Source organism: Epinephelus fuscoguttatus, linkage group LG19 (genome assembly GCF_011397635.1).
Source record: "Epinephelus fuscoguttatus linkage group LG19, E.fuscoguttatus.final_Chr_v1".
NCBI classification, from domain to species: Eukaryota; Metazoa; Chordata; class Actinopteri; order Perciformes; family Serranidae; genus Epinephelus; species Epinephelus fuscoguttatus.
This window is the reverse complement of record NC_064770.1, coordinates 10,290,132-10,304,554: the sequence shown is the minus strand read 5'-3', so window position 1 is coordinate 10,304,554 and position 14,423 is coordinate 10,290,132. Positions and strand designations below refer to the sequence as shown.

At 41.5% G+C, this 14,423-nt stretch overlaps 1 protein-coding gene across 6 annotated transcripts in view; it reads left to right on the top strand.

Moving 5' to 3' along the window:
• Nucleotides 1-14,423, top strand: part of LOC125879676 (RNA binding protein fox-1 homolog 3-like) — a 574,563-nt gene that overhangs the window by 245,189 nt on the left and 314,951 nt on the right. The gene's annotated exons all lie outside the window — the stretch shown is intronic.

Genomic DNA, 14,423 nt, shown 5'->3' with positions numbered 1-14,423 from the left:
ACACTCTGAGGGGAGTCAAAGTCACACACTTTGTTGACCCATCCATCCAAAGGTTTTCAACCTTCGTTCTTGATAGACAAGAGTGATTGCTGCTGGAACTGTCTCTTAGTGACGTTGCCAGATTTAATGAAATAACTAATAATGTACAATCTATACATTGATTTGTATATAGTTTTCTGGGTCTGCCCTGGGGTGCCCATCCAGTTGGATGTACCCAGAATACCTCCACAGGGAGGATTCCAGGAATCATCCTAATAAGATGCCCAAACCAACTCACTTGGCTCCTTTCAATGTGAAAGAGCACTCCAAGCCCCCTCCTGATATCTGGGCTCGCGACCCTACATAAGGGTGACTCTAGCCACCCTGTGAAGGAAAGGAATTTTGGCCATTTGGATCTGCAGTCTCATTGTTTTAGACATTATCCAAAATTCATGGCATTTGTAAGGGGATGGAACAATGTATAAGGGCAATGTTATTATTACCTCTGCCAAGGAGGTTATGTTTTTGGTTTAGTTTGTTTGTTGATTGGTTGGTTTGTCTGTTTGGCAGCAGGGTTAGGAAAAAAATACTGGCCCAATTTTCATGAAACTTCATGGAAGGATGTAGCATGGGCCAAGGAAGAACCCATTGAATTTTAGAGCAGATCCAAATTATGGAATTATCTTTCACTTTCGTTAACGTCGCAAGACAGGGCATTTGGCCTTGGTAGAGGTTTGTGCTCTCTGAATGCGTTTCTATTAACAGTTAAGAATGATGGGCAAAACTATGAAAATAAGACCCAAGATGATTACAGCAAGACTGTCATCATCTTTAAAGTAAGAAGGGAGCAGGGAACAAAAGAAGTGGGCTGTGAAAAGCCAACACACTCACCTGAAGGTGTAAGCACAGATTTACAAGTCACCCACTAATGGTGTCGTCCAGCTGCAGTGTGAAGGGCCAGGAGCTTTGCAGTTAAAGGTTACAGGAGCGTACTGCGCCCCCAGCCAGGCCCCCCTCGCAGCGTACTATAATCAGTTCAGTGTGTTCATGGTGTTTGGTGTGTGATCACTCAAAAACCCTATTGTGAATGGGGATTGGAAACACCAGGACGCTTATGAGTAATGGACAGAGAGGGGTCCCTGTTCCCTAACCCACCTTCTCCATCATACACAGCAACTGCCCTGCAGGCAGGCACAGGGGAGGGTAGGTGAGCCACACCAGCAGGTGGGAAGGCAGTGGCAGGCCCTGCGAGCGTTTGATGCTCGCCCCACCTCACCCGTGATACACAGCTGGTCATTTGTTTTGCTGTATGTAGCGCTGCGTGAGTGGTGCGGCGGTCTTTCTGATCACCTTAAACATGCACAGAGGTGTGTGAAACCATGCCGGCAACAAGCCAGTCACATCCTCAGCTCCTAATCAGGGAGCCAGCAGCATCCCTCCTCCTCCTCCTCCTAGTCCTCACTCCCCTGACCGACCAGAGGAAGGGAATTACATTTCCCCTGGGTGGCCTAGCGCTGGGAAACAAGCCCCCACTGGCCTCGTGTTGGGGGGAAGATGAAGATAGCCTGTGGGGTAGATTGAAAAAGTGACAAAATCTTCCCCAAATCAGAGAGGTGACCTAGCCCAGATTGTTTGGCAGATTAAAAGTCTAAGTTTGTGATACTTTTCATTTGTCAGACTACAGTGATTGATTTGTGCTCTAAACCCTTTTTAAGTGCAGTGGCATCACGGCAGTCACAAGGGGCTGTGTCTCTCCCAATGACATTAAGAACACAGAGCTAGTGATATAGAGAGGCTCATACCTCTGCACACATTTTTTATTTGTTATAGCCTTCTATCTGGAGATGAAAGGATGAGTAGATTAAGTGAGGAGTCAGTCGAAAAAAAATGTATTAGCAAGAGTTTTGATAATCGGAAATGTCCTTTATCAAACATTTACAGGTTCTGTGTAGCTTCTTCAATGTAAAGATTTGCTTCTTTTTACTGGCTGCTGCAACAGCACAATGGCTGGTATAGTTTTAACTTGGTGTTGTCATGGCAAAATGTGGCCCTGATGATACATAATGTAGCAAGAACCACCACAGAAGCTGTTTGGACTACTGTGCCAGTTTAAATGTCTCTCTGTCTGTCCATCTGTGGACAGATTTTTGTCAACATCAGATGGTCACAACCATGGAAGATGCGGCCATGAGACTTTACAGATGTATAACCGAGATCAAAATGAAGGCTTAGTTTTAACATGCATGTGGTACGAGCAAGGGGGCAGGAACAGGGAAGGGGCTAATGTACCGTCCCCACCACTGTTTTATGTCCCTGGACAATATTTGCCTCAAGTCATGGGACTGCAGTATGATTGTCGATTGTATTATCCCATTGCAACATGGTCTCCAGTTTTGTTTTTTTAATCATTGGTAATATTATTTAGACTTTGGCCCACTTAGTTGGACAAAACAAGGAATCTGAAGGCATCATTTTAGGCTCTACCAAATCATAATGGGCGTTCAGTTGTTTGTTACCGTCATATACCGTATATCCCGGTAAAATTTCAGAAAGGTATGAAGGTACAGTATAAAATATTCAACACCACCCAAGCCCACTTACAACACATTTTTCAGGTACTACATATATCAATCACAGTAATTTGTTTCCTCATTCATATATGTGCATACAGTCCACTATTTAGTAGGGCTGTACCCAAATATTCGGATATTCAAATTTTTGCTTCTGTGGGTAGGTATTTAATTTGGTATTTGATATTCGATTTGTTATTTACTTTTTTTTTTCCTCCCTCAATTTATTTTATTTATTTTTTTTAAACATATTTTTTTGGTGCTAAACGTAGTCTTTTTGTTGTTGGTAAATGTAGGTTATCAATAAAAATCAAGACTTTTAAATTGCATTGTTAAAAATGTGAAAATATAGTATTGCCTACCAACTGAGCTTGTGCGCATGGCACGCTTGAGCGCATTCATCGGAGGCTGTGTTGTCAACGTTTGTTTCCCCCGTTTTGTACAATAAATTATTGTTTAAAGTCTCAACAAGTTTCTTTTGGAGTGCGTGACACAAGTGTGTTTTGAAAACAGCCGCGGCCTGTCACCTGCTCAACGCATCAGTACCTTCAGATGCCATGACAGTAATAGCCAATAATGTCAAAGTATCATTTACAGACCGATTTAACAGACGATCACTGCTGCCCAACCCACAGGTCCATTTGCGGGTCCCGCAGGTTACGGGTCGACCCGCGCATCACTACTCAGCTCAGTCTATAATACTGTACACAACAGTAAGGCTATAGGCATTATATTGTATTGAGGCCGGCAGAACCAGCAGCGCATCGGCTCTACAGTGCACGGCACTGCTGATTAACCATTTTATTGCAGCACAGTGTCTGCCAGCAACCAATTACTTGCAGAGGCTTCCTACAACTTGTTTCAACGGTTCCGATTTAATTAAACAGGACGACTAGCCGATGTGAAAATCAAAAGAAAGCATAGAATAATGTACTGAAGGAGAGTGTTGTGCCAACACATTTTTTTGTGGTTTGAGAGCAAAGATCCAGTCGTCGCTGTGCAAAACTCCGCAATACAATTAGGTCTGAAAAAATCCCGGAGGAGTGCTTTGCAAGGAGTCTTTGAAAGGAGCCGAGCCTGGCGTAAAACCGGAGAGACCAGGCAGCACGGCCACAGCACGCCCCGAATGTTAAAAAATGGTATTCGGGACAGCCCTACTATTTAGTTGCATATTTGCTCGAAAATTATTTTGCTGAAACTGTAGCTGTGCCAGACACCTTCAAGATAAAGAAGTTTAAAATGCCTGCATTAACAAAGAACTAGTTTTAAACATCACGTTGAGTAACTGCAGTAACATTGACATAGCTCTGCTCTATCAACAGTATTATCTAAATCATGTTATTCCACTAAATCTTTTGTGAAGGCTCCATAAAGAGTCTGTGTCATTTAAATAGTCGCCGGATGCCTCTTGCCTGATTCTCTGACCCTGTGAAGGTCACTGTCAGTCTTTGCAGTAAAACTTTATGGGATGAAAGAATCCCCAACTGAGTGGAGACCTTGGTCTGTAATTGCTTGATACCCTTCTGCTTAATACAAGAGAAAGAGAAAGAGAGAGCCACTGAGGCTCAGACAGCGAGAGAGTCTCATCTGTGATATTCACAGATGAGATTGACTGACATGGAGTTGAATATTCTGGATGATTCTGTTGGACGCAGCGATCGGGCTCATCCTCTATTGTTTTTTTTTTTTTTGTATTGCCACAGATGGGATAAGAGTGTGAGGGGCTTTTGTTGTCTCCGTGCTCATCGCTGGTCTGTTCTTTATGATCCCGATGTCCCCAGTCTATTCTACACAGAAGCAGCGATTGTCTGTGCAAACAAAACCTCCCTCCCAAGTGATCACTTTCATTGAACCAGAGACACTGTATGAAAATATGTACTCCGGTATTCAGGCAAGGGAAAGGGCAGCCGTCAACAATACCTTTGCCTTTTTCAATTTGCGGCACACATCAAAAGACAAGGCGGGAAAAAAATGCAGCAGAGTTGCCAAGGACTTCACAGTGATTCACTTTTTTTTTCTTTTATTGTGGCTTTTTGTGTCCTCTTCATAAAGAATAACAATGGCTTATTGTCTCTGTCTCTCGCTGGGAGCCAGGCAGGGACTATCAGAGGAAGAGTAATAGGACGTACAGGTTGGGGCATATGCTGGCGCAGACATGGCCCCTAAACTTCCTCTCCATCATTCTCTCCATTTACCCACCGCTGAGGCACATCTGGGTCCAGGTGGCATCCGAACATGTTGTCAGCATGTTGTGGTAACTGCCTTAATGGCTTGAGTCATTCTAACTGACAAGATGGGAAAACAGACATGGCAGAGTCTCACTCAGCCTCTTTATCTTGTGTTTACCCACCACTGTTCCATTGATAACAAAGAGCCTCGTACCTCCATGGCCTGCAGAAGCCCCGACTAGGCTGGCCAGGTTAGAGTCCTCTGGGTTTTCATAAAACAGATCAAATAGAGCAGTTTCCTGCTCTGCAGTGGTTGACTCATGTAAACACACACAGCGGAAAATTAATAGCAAGTGAGAATGAATGAGATTTTAGATGTTGTTTTTTATGTGCTGTGTTTCATTCCTGATAATAAAGGCTTAAAATGCTAAAAGTAACTAATCAGTACTCAGTGACATATGTGTTTAACATCAGTTAATTTGATGCAGACGCTGATGCAGTGGTTAGTTAGTAGTTAGCTTAACATTTTTCTCAATGATCAAAGAAGTAAACTGCTGCTGTGAGTTCACTAACCTCAACCTGCCATATTGTGGATCTAATGTACAGTACAACACAATTTTTGGCCATTTTTCAATCGCTATTTTTCTGGGTCTGGCATGAAAAGGTTAAGTCATATTCTTAATTCCACCTACAAAGCTTCTTATTGGCTTGATTATACTGTATGTCCAACCAAGAAACAGAAGTCAGTAAGCACATTATTTTTATTTAATTATTATATTAATTGCTTAGAGGATGTGAGTAGCACAAAGATCTGAAACAAGGCTAGAATAGTTGCTCTCATGATAAGATTTGCCTTTTCCACTGATAATAGTAGCACTGATAATATATATTTTTTTGCTTCTAACAGCTATTTCAATACAGAATAATTTTTAACTACATGCAAGATGCTGAAGGCAGCTATCAGTTCAGTATGATTGATTCAGCCTTCACTCTATGCACACTGATACAGTGCTATCTGCAATGATACTGTACAATCTGCGGTAGTTTTGCTTATATTTTAATGAAGGCAATGTTTTGGTAGAAATCAATTCGATTATATAAAACAGAATAGGATGGAACCTATATTCAAATGGTTTCCGTTAAAAAAAAAAAAATTAAAACATTTTGATAAATACACTTAAAACGTAGGAGGGAGAGAAACACATCTACAATGAATACACTATAAAATCCTAAAATTAAAAACAAGTTATACCTACTGTATACACCGATCAGCCAAAAAAAGTAAATGTACAGTACAGGCCAAAAGTTTGGACACACCTTCTCATTCAATGCGTTTTCTTTATTTTCATGACTATTTACATTGTAGATTCTCACTGAAGGCATCAAAACTATGAATGAACACATGTGGAGTTATGTACTTAACAAAAAAAGGTGAAATAACTGAAAACATGTTTTATATTCTAGTTTCTTCAAAATAGCCACCCTTTGCTCTGATTACTGCTTTGCACACTCTTGGCATTCTCTCCATGAGCTTCAAGAGGTAGTCACCTGAAATGGTTTCCACTTCACAGGTGTGCCTTATCAGGGTTAATTAGTGGAATTTCTTGCTTTATCAATGGGGTTGGGACCATCAGTTGTGTTGTGCAGAAGTCAGGTTAATACACAGCCGACAGCCCTATTGGACAACTGTTAAAATTCATATTATGGCAAGAACCAATCAGCTAACTAAAGAAAAACGAGTGGCCATCATTACTTTAAGAAATGAAGGTCAGTCAGTCTGGAAAATTGCAAAAACTTTAAATGTGTCCCCAAGTGGAGTCGCAAAACCATCAAGCGCTACAACGAAACTGGCACACATGAGGACCGACCCAGGAAAGGAAGACCAAGAGTCACCTCTGCTTCTGAGGATAAGTTCATCCGAGTCACCAGCCTCAGAAATGGCAAGTTAACAGCAGCTCAGATCAGAGACCAGATGAATGCCACACAGAGTTCTAGCAGCAGACCCATCTCTAGAACAACTGTTAAGAGGAGACTGCGCGAATCAGGCCTTCATGGTCAAATAGCTGCTAGGAAACCACTGCTAAGGAGAGGCAACAAGCAGAAGAGATTTGTTTGGGCCAAGAAACACAAGGAATGGACATTAGACCAGTGGAAATCTGTGCTTTGGTCTGATGAGTCCAAATTTGAGATCTTTGGTTCCAACCGCCGTGTCTTTGTGAGACGCAGAAAAGGTGAACGGATGGATTCCACATGCCTGGTTCCCACTGTGAAGCATGGAGGAGGAGGTGTGATGGTGTGGGGGTGTTTTGCTGGTGACACTGTTGGGGATTTATTCAAAATTGAAGGCACACACTGAACCAGCATGGCTACCACAGCATCCTGCAGCGACATGCCATCCCATCCGGTTTGCGTTTAGTTGGACGATCATTTATTTTTCAACAGGACAATGACCCCAAACACACCTCCAGGCTGTTTGACCAAGAAGGAGAGTGATGGAGTGCTGCAGCAGATGACCTGGCCTCCACAGTCACCGGACCTGAACCCAATCGAGATGGTTTGGGGTGAGCTGGACCGCAGAGTGAAGGCAAAGGGGCCAACAAGTGCTAAACACCCCTGGGAACTCCTTCAAGACTGTTGGAAAACCATTTCAGGTGACTACCTCTTGAAGCTCATGGAGAGAATGCCAAGAGTGTGCAAAGCAGTAATCAGAGCAAAGGGTGGCTATTTTGAAGAAACTAGAATATAAAACATGTTTTCAGTTATTTCACCTTTTTTTGTTAAGTACATAACTCCACATGTGTTCATTCATAGTTTTGATGCCTTCAGTGAGAATCTACAATGTAAATAGTCATGAAAATAAAGAAAATGCATTGTATGAGAAGGTGCGTCCAAACTTTTGGCCTGTACTGTACATAACAATGGTCATCTCATTACAATGCAATCTTCTGCTGGGAAACCTTGGGTCCTGGCATTCATGTGGATGCCACTTGACTCAGGCTGTATTTAACCAAAGAAAATCTTGACCAAAATTGACTAAAACTCTACCTTCTCTTTAACTTATCAATTGGTCGATGGATGAAAAAGATTTGCACGTTAACTCTAGATTAACTAAATTTCCACAGTGCACTGAGCGCACTCTGGCTGGTAGCATTGTGTGTCCACCAAAGCCTTTTTTTTCCCTGTCACAGGGCTCGACATTAACACTTGCCCAGGGCAAGTTAACTCTGTGTTCAACCATTGCAGTGCCTGGAGTGAAAAATAAATGTGATCTCCAATGTAATATTACCCTGAAAATAAACTGTGCACAGTATCGCTGGGAGCTTTTCCACCTGAGCTGCATGCGCAAGTCCATCTCAACACGAAGGACAGAAAGGACTGATGAGAAAAATCTAACATACTGGAGACTATAGAAGCTAACTCTGGGGCTGATGATGTCATATATGACATAATGTTACTAACGTTAAATATCTCTGTAATGCCGCATGCGAAAAAGACTTCCTATTGCTAGTCAGAAACATGTCTATAAAGAAATCCACAAAGCTGCACTTTATGGCATTGGAAGATAGTAGAGCAGTTTAATCTTCTGTTTTGTGATAACAACAGATATACTGTAATACCCACAATGGTTTACAGGGCATTCAGGAGGGCCATTGCACTCCTAACCTGCTCAATACTGTTAGCTGCTGTATTTGTTTAGAATGTAGCAGCTGTTGGCAGGTGAGCCAAAAAGTTGGGTTTAGTTACTGCATGCTGCAGGATATATGCACCACTGGCGCACACGCTGAGTTGATATATTCAGCATACATAACTTTATAAGCCTGTAATGTATGCATCAGTTCCTGATGCACCTACATTTTGTATACACACACACAAGTTAATACCTAAAAATTCTAGAATAAAGGATAAAAGTTAGCTTTGGATGAATCTTAATGAGCTGAACTCCCCAGATGAGCTCAAGGATTTTTTAATTGACAGCAAAGTCAGCTTGTTGCCCACACACACACACACACACACACACACACACACACACACACACACACACATATATAAATTGGCCCTTGCCTCTGTTGAGCATTGAGTGTTGTGTAAGAGCTTCCAGGTATCTTAAAACAGTTTATTGTGTAAAATAAAAAGTTGGAGATTAGTCCTTGTTTATGATGACGTGTGAAGATGTGATGACCCAGAGGAGTAAGGGATATTATCTGGATAAAGGAGGGATTGTGAACCACCATAAGTTATAGTGAGATGTGCACTTATGTTTAATTAACGCAGAGTTCAAGAACTGCTAGCTCCATCCGTTACGGAGACGGGCAGACGGAAGCTCCTTTAATTGGGGATGAGGGAAAAAGAAGAAAAAAAACAAAACAATTGAGCTGAGTCGATGGGTCATGCGTTAAGGTCAACATTTTTCATAGAAATCTCCAATCCTCTCTCCCGTACAGCATGATTAACTTTGTCACAGCTTCATTGTCTGTTTGTGTGCTCCTAGATAATGAGTTTAGAGCTGAAGCTATAATTCATATATTTTTAATTTATGCCTCAGTCGAAAATAAGGTGATTTTACAATTTGTTAATGGTGTAAATTACTCAGGCCAATGATATGGATGCTGATGTGACCTGGGGATGGACGAGGTGACTCAGATAATCAGAGCTTTTATTCACTCAGAGCAGATCTCAGAATGACACTGTCACACAGGAAGAATCAATTTACATAAACACAGATTTATGCTGACAACAATAACACTCACTTCCTTATCGTCAATGAAAACATTACAGAAATATGAATCTTTCTCTTCTTTAAGGTTAAGAACCCGCTTGACCTGTGCCACTAATGACTAGCTTTTTGCATTTCGGAAACTTTATGTGTCAATGCAAGTAATGCTAGCTATTGTTGGAACAACTACCATTTTTCGGATATACTCGTCCACAATTCCCCTGAAAATTAGACAAAGCAGCTGAGACAAACCACGAAAACATGCAGGCCATTATGCCAGCACGTGTTCAAAGCTAATAAATTTCAAAGCTAAATAAATTTCGACGCTTGTTTTTTGTGTTTTTAAGTTAATGAGTGATTAATATTAAGTTAATGATTAATATTCACTGTCAACAATCTAAATCTTGCTCTTGAAGCGCCCAAACAGTGATCAGTATTTAAGTGAGCAATGCCGTTTCTGCCCTGCAGTGAAAAACACAAGTAAGCTGCAGCCAACCCAGTCTCACTTCCAACTCGTCAGATTCCAAGGTTTGGTCAGAAAGTCATGCTTAGTGTGGGTGGGACTGGAGATGGATGGGTCAAATACACTCCAGACTTTCAACTGGGAGACAGCTGTTGATTTTCTGTGTGAAACCAAGAATCAATTGAGTTATTTTAATGACAAAGTAGTGTGCTGGTATGTGTAGCATACTAGGCTAGTGTAATGCTTGTAATGTATGTAACGTATGTCACATGATGTTACATGGCATTACTAACAAACACCTATTTTAGCCATTCCTAACTATGTACTTTTGTTGCCTGAACCTTAGGAAATAAATCTTACAACAAAGTGTCTCTTCAACGTTTTAAGTTAATTTTGAAATGAGACAGCATGCACGAGCGGAAACTGTACCTTTCTTGCATAAATGGAAATTTATTTTGGAAAAACACAATGCATGTAACAAGCATAAATTGACTCATTGTCCAGGAGCATCAAAAACTGACAGGAGGGGTACTTGGAGTGTCATAATTTGACCTGTAGGGCCACTGACCAAGTGTCAGTTATTGATGAGTTGGGCGTGAGAATGTGTTGCTGCAACAAGTGAGCTCGAACAACAGAGTGACTGGTTTTATACAAACATTCGTTACTCGTTCTGTGACGCTAGAGAATCACCTATAGGAAAAACACTGATCAAATAAAGTCAAAGTGAAATCAAGCAAAGTGTGGGACTAGGGTTGGAATCCGGATCCGGTTCTTTTTTGGAACCGGGTCCATAGTTCCGGTTCCGGAACCGGTTCCATCACATTTGGAGTAACAGTTCCTGCAAACAGTTCCTGATTGTAAAAAAAAAAAAAAAAAACGTCACGTGCATTTCCATTAGAGTGCGGCACGGGCTGCATATTTTTGTCTGAACCCGACCGAGCCTGACATCATTTAATTACGAAAGCACTGAGTTTGTGTCACACAGTTGTTATGGTAACAGGCTATTTAACAGGCCGGGCATGCGCCGTGGGTGCTCCGCGGAGACGGAGACCTCCGTGTTTGAGATGGGAGCAGGCGAGGGGAGAGGGAGAAATATAACAAAATAAGATAAAATAGGAAAACTTGTCTGCCTCTTTTATTTTATTTTCAGCGTTTAATCAAGGCGGAGGCAGGCGGCAGGAGGTCCGAGGCTTCCAGCGAGGGCAGCGGTAGAAACAAACAGCCAATGTGTGTGTGTTGTGTTCAGGTGTTTTCACGTAAATAACAGTGCCCAAGCATGAATGCATGAAGGAATAAAGTATGTTTTTATTACATTGTTGTGGTTAATTTGAGGTAATAGTGTTACTGTAGAAATCAGAGAATCACTTTTTGTTGTTATATATTCTCAGGGAGATGATACAAGCTCTAAATCTGAAATACACACCACACAAATGTGTTTGTATTTGTATGATTGCATTTGTGTTTATTATATACTTGTTTAAGTATAGCAAGTATAATGAATATAATGTAGGAATCGGTAAGGAATCGGACCGTTAAGAAGGAATCGGTAAGGAATCGGAATCGGTAAAATCCTAACGAGTCCCAACCTTATGTGGGACTGACAGCAACCCCCCCCCCCCCCCCCCAAAAAAAAACACACATTTTCGTCGACTCGGCACAAACTAGCAAAAATAATCAACTAAAATAGTTAGTAATATTCAAAAGACTAATACTATGAATTATTAAAACATCAATGAGGATATGCCTGTAGACTATTTTCAAGCATGTTTCAATATATATTTTCATTATTTCAGTCACATTTTAAGAACATATAAGTATTCAGCTGTATCCGGCCTTCAGTTGGGGAAGAGATGTAAAATTATAGCCTCAAATAAACAGACAGGTCTGTCCTTTTTGTAAGAGTCTTTGCAAAAATATATGTTACCCTAAGAACTGGAGATTAAGTAAAAAACGTGAGGCCCCTGCACAGCCCTTGTTTTAACTCGTCATCTCTGATTTACTCTTGCAGATGGAATATTAAGTATGTTCTTTTGAACACAAAAGGGAAAAAAAACACAGTAGAGAAAGGGAATTTAATCCGCTTGGCTTTATTTTGATAATGTTTTAGAGCTACGCCTGCCCAAATCCATCGGCAGAGCTGTTCTACTTTCTCTGCCACAGACGAGCCAATTCTTAATCCCAATTCATCTAATTGTACCTCAGAGTGCTAATAAATATTGTTATGAATTATTCAGGCTGTGAGTGGGCTGATGACACAGAAACGGGTGCAGTGAGCAGAATTCAAAGCACTTCAAATTGGAAATGGGAAAGTGCACTAAATTCTCTCAGAATTTGAATTAATGAAAGTTACATGGAAAATGAATAGTGTAGGGACCTTCTCCACATGATTATTGTACTAATGGGGATGTTAGTGCAACTGTCCAAGGCAAAATACTGCTGGTTCATAGAATGCAAGCTGATATAAAAGGTAAGTGCCATTAAAGCATCATGTTGTCAATGATAATAAACACCCCTGCATTAATATGCCTATTATACATGAAAGTTTGTGCACTCCACCACACTCCACTACAACTCACTGACATTTCCTGAACCCAGCATTTTGCCTGGGCGCTTATGTCACAGAAAAATGGCTCAATAATCTATTCACGCCGCACCTGGCAGTCATTTTTATGTCGTTTAAGTGCTGCTTTTAATGCATTCATCTCTTAATTTGCTGCCCAGATACTGTATGTTTTCAAATGTCATCCATGTTCTGCACAGCTGGGGGTTTTACAACTTGCTTCATGGCTGCGGGTCCACAGGGAGCAACCGGGGATTAGGCTCTGTGGCAGCATTGTGCCGAGCCTGTCTCGTCGCGGTACTGTTCCACTACTGAGCTCCACTAATGGCCACTGCTCAGACCAGGCCTCATTAAGGCAAACTGACACCAGGAAACGGGGGCTCGCAGTAGGCGTGATTAGATTAAAAGTTCAGACAAGCCTTTGGTCTGTGTAATTTGTGGGGCTCCGGTGATACACAAATAAACAAAATGCAAGAGCACTTTAGAAACAGCCCCCTTAATTAGCTCATTGAGACTTGGGTAAGCAATATCAACACCGTGGCCTTGGGCTCTGGAAGTAGCTGCTGGAATAAGGGAGGAGCAGAGAGGGAGGGGTGGGGGTGGGGTGGGGGGGGTGGGGGGGGGGGTTGGAAGGGAAATGAGGGACAGAAGAATTATTCACTGTATGGTCGTGTTTGTATGAGTGTTATTTTTCGGCAGCGGAAGCAGGCGGGAGGTCATTGAAAGCAGCAGCTCAGGTCCAAGCTGCTGATTTGGGGCTGGAATTAAAATGTTCCACAGCTGTTTGGCTGGTCTCTGTACCTTGACTAATGAGTTGTGGAACAGGCTGATATCTCGCCAGTCGGTGACATCCTCACTCGGACCAGTCAACTGTTTCAAAGTGTTTTCTGACTAAAATGCCACCTGCCCCACTCAGCTGTTGCTACAAACAGCTGCCTTCCCAACATGTGGACTGCAGTGCGCTGTATGCAGACTTAACTTTTCATCAGACCACCAGCACAATTACACAGCTTTTTATACTTGACATCAGAGTAAGGCGAACTCTTTACACAATGACTTTGCTTTTTTCTGTTCACATGCCAGTTTTTCAAGCGTTGGATTCAGCTACGAGAACAAGAAGAAAGACAATGTAGTCTCTGTTGCCAAAAACTGTGGTAAACCACTATTGCTTCTGGTGACAATATGTCGCCTGAAAACTCTTATTATGTAGACTTTGATAACCTTATTAAAGCTAAATTTATTATTAAAAAAAAAGCAAACATAACTTTTAATAAGCAGTGTTTCTGCCTAACAAGTAAGCATTGTAACCCTACTTGTTTATCTTTGTGTTTTTTTCACACTGCTTCCACTGGTTAGCCAGTAGGAGGGTTTAATTGATTACTGCTAAGCAGTGACAGGAAGTCTTATATTGTATTTGCATTTCCCAACATTTTGAGGCTGTCTCTTGAACCTCCACACCCTCTGAATACCAGCCAAAAAACAAAAAACTGCAGCTCTAAGTGGAGCAGATGAGAAAACAGAGTTTGCTGTCAGCAGTGTTCCTGATTGTCGATGAAGATTAGTGGGTGCTCATCCAAGATATGGTGGAGGAAACACTGAGGAATCGCAAAATATCTTGTCCTTCATAACAACCCTGCTCCTAAAAAATACGTTTAAATACCGCAGAGTTGTTTTGTTTAATTATTTTGGAGAACAAATAATTATAGACCCCACACAGAAATCATGGGGGGTTGTTAGTGTGGAGGGTTGGTGTATGTAGCACATGAGTCCGGAGTTAACATCCTACATCTAATGCGTGGTTTGGTTCAGTCTATAAAAGCTATGGTAACAGTGAGGCAAAAATTTAGGCTTTGATCAAGTATTGAAAAAAAATTAAACACGTGTGTCTTTTTTTTTTTTTTTCATTATTATAGCCTTTTCACCATATTACCAAGACGGCAACAACCTTTCCATGACCTGTACCGAGTGC